This window comes from Fukomys damarensis, unplaced genomic scaffold (assembly GCF_012274545.1).
Source record: "Fukomys damarensis isolate Sample0158 unplaced genomic scaffold, DMR_v1.0_HiC HiC_scaffold_34, whole genome shotgun sequence".
NCBI lineage: Eukaryota > Metazoa > Chordata > Mammalia > Rodentia > Bathyergidae > Fukomys > Fukomys damarensis.
The window spans coordinates 19,131,845-19,134,822 of record NW_022900946.1 but is presented as its reverse complement, the minus strand read 5'-3'; the positions used below and the strand labels follow the sequence as shown (position 1 = coordinate 19,134,822).

Genomic DNA, 2,978 nt, shown 5'->3' with positions numbered 1-2,978 from the left:
ACCACGAGGGAGCTCAGCCTGTGCGGCCCAGGGTACACCAGGCACCGTCACCGCGGGGTCAGCCCACAACGCGACCCTCAGCGGCCCACGGCTGGGTGGGCATGCCGCGGCAGCGGTAAGCCGGCCCAGGGTGCGTGCTTGGGTTTTTTTTGCTTTTTCACGCTTGCAACTGCACGAAGTGGAATCTCGGCGAGCTCCCTTCCAGCAGACCCAGGGCCCCCTGGAAACTTGCGTCACGGCCACTGCTTCCCACATGTAACTTGGGGCTGACTCCAGGGGCCGGCTAGCCTCCTCTTGTCCCTGCCCAGCTAGCTGCTCGTCCCAGGCTCTGAAGCCAGGGAATCCCAGGGCCGGTGACAGCAAAGCGGGGCGCGCCGGACGCTGAGGCTGGGGGGTGGGGTACAAAGGAAAGGCGGAGCAGAGAGGGAAGGGTGGAGGCGGGCCAGAACGTCAGCGGCCCCCAGGGGAAGTTCGCCGGCTCGGCAGGTGGTCTGGGGATTGCGACCGAGTTCCCTTACCCCCTTCCCCAACTTCCCCGCTCCGCAGAAGGAAGGCTGCAGCTTCTCATTCGTGGTGAAGCCTGGGCGGAACTTGCTCCTCCGCCAGGGTGCGCGCTCTGCAAAAGGGTGATAGCCTGGGACCGAAAAGGGAGGACACTAGTGGTGAGCTTCCGCCCGGCCCCGCCTACGGCCCACTTTCCGGCCCCAGGCCGTCTCCTGCCTCCTGGAAGGTTGGCCCCTGGCTCAGGAAGCCCACGCCCATCTTGGAATGTCCTTGCTCCTATCTACCGCCTTTCCCTACCCATCTTCTTCAAGATCCCACCCAAATCACGCCTCCTAGTTGAAGTATAGTAACATTACTAATAACAATTGTTATAGTTATTATTAGGAAACAACTGTTACTAGATATTACCACCACCACAGAGGTGCCAGGCAGTTTTGCATATACCCCACTCCTCAAAACAATTTATTAGGCAGTTTCTGTAAGTACAGATCCCAAAACACTTAATGTCTAAGACCCCGGGGAGGCTTACTTTGAAATATAGCATCCTTGACCCACACCTTAGGGCTACCAAGTCTGGGATGCTGCTTAAGGAACTCATCTTTAATTGTCATATGGATGCATCACTCTTTATTATCCTTGCCCCCACATCTTGGTACTGGAGTTCAAACCCAGGGTCTTCACGCTAAGCTACAAACATCCAAGCTTTGCTCACACGCGTGGATCTCCCTAGGTCCGCTGAGCTAAATCCACGACCCAAGATGTGATTTTTTTTATATATATAAAATGGAGTGTTACTCTGCCATAAAGAAAGATGAGCTTGAGACATTTCTAGCTAAATGGATGCATCTTGAGACCATGCTCTTGAGTAAAATTAATTGGACGCATATGTTTAAATACTGCATTGCTAATCTGGTATAAGAAACCAAAAGTGGAAATAAAATTAAAAATGTACAACAGACATTGGGAAATGTGAAGAAAATGTTTAAATGGGAAAGGAACAAAGAAGGGAAGAATTTGATCCATGGGATTTTATAAAAATTAGATAAATTAACCTATGCAAAAACACCCACAAAACAAAAAAGTCCCCAAAACTTCATTGTCCTAGGAACGAGGCTCTGCCCATGCCTCAGCCTGAGCCCCTTACCTTCTCCTAAAATCCTATAGAGCCCTCGGGGACCATCAGATAGTGTTCAGCAAAATCCCTTGGACACCCAGCTGCTTCTCTGACTATGCTTTCACTTTTTTGCTCTACAGTAGAGGTCAGCAAATTGTTTCTGTAAAGGACCAGATAGTAAATATTTGGGCTTCTGTAGGCTACATGGTCTCTGTTGCACTCAACTCTGCCACTGTCGGCAAGAGAAGCTATAGAAACATCTTTAGCAAATGGGCGTCTCTGTGTATCAATAACAGTTTATGGACACAAATGGAACTTCATGGGTTGGGGCAGTGGCACCATGCCTGCCTGCCAAGTGCAAGGTCCTGAGTTCCTGAGTCCAATCCCTGCTACCACAAAAAAAAAAAGAACTTCATATCATTTTCACATCACTAAATATCCAACTCGATGTAGTGACACACACTTGTAATCCCAGCACTCAGGAGGCTGAGGCAGGAGGAGCAACATGAGTTCAAAGACAGCCTAGGTTGAACGGTTCAAGACCAGCCTGAACTACATATCAAGACCCTATCTCAAAAAAGGCGGGGGGACTTCCGGAAAGACAGTGGAGTACTGAACAGTAGAGAAACAGACTCTGAGATTTGGTGTCCAGGTGCTGAAATATAGCAATATGAGGAAGAGAAGTAAGAGAGAAGAGGGTCTGCAGGACCCAGCAAGGATCTGAAGCAAGAACTGAAGTCCATGAGAAAAGCAAAGACAGACCACAACAAAGAAAGAGGAGGTAGCAAGTACTGCCTTCTCCCTAAACCCTGACTCTTTGTGGAAGGGGGCAGCTCAAACCTGCAGACACATGGTGACCCCAGAAGCCTCCAGAGAGAAATGCTCCAGTGGAACAGAGCAGTAGATGCAGCAGACTGCAGTGGTTGGTGAGTTTTTCAGGTTCAGACATCCCCCAGGAGAGGGTGATTAGCTGATGGTCATCTTGGAAAGAGGCCAGTTGAGTTCAGAACTCAAAACAGCTGCAGGCTTGTGCCTTGTAGCAGCTCCCAGCATCAGAGTGAGATAGAAACCAGCAGGAGTCACACAGAGTACTGCAGGCTGAACGAATCAGGTTCCTGCCACACAGCCAGAAACCAGCCTGAAGTTCAGTGGAACTAAATGTGCAGACTTGCTGGAGTTATCCACTGATCCACTATAAATCTACTGGATTTCTAGGGATGATCAACATGGATCCGGGCTCTTTTTGCCCAGTTTGTCTAGCAGTGACAGTAAAGACACCCTCTGAATGGACATTTTCTTTTCTGCTTTACTTTTTTTTTTTTTCTTTTCTTTCCTTTTTTTTTTTTTTTTTTTTTTTTTT

The 2,978-nt window shown here is 49.1% G+C and overlaps 1 protein-coding gene across 1 annotated transcript in view; it reads right to left on the bottom strand.

Annotated features, from left to right (window-relative positions):
- The window catches only part of Tfap4 (transcription factor AP-4), a 50,243-nt gene that overhangs the window by 15,060 nt on the left and 32,205 nt on the right, over window positions 1-2,978 (bottom strand). The gene's annotated exons all lie outside the window — the stretch shown is intronic.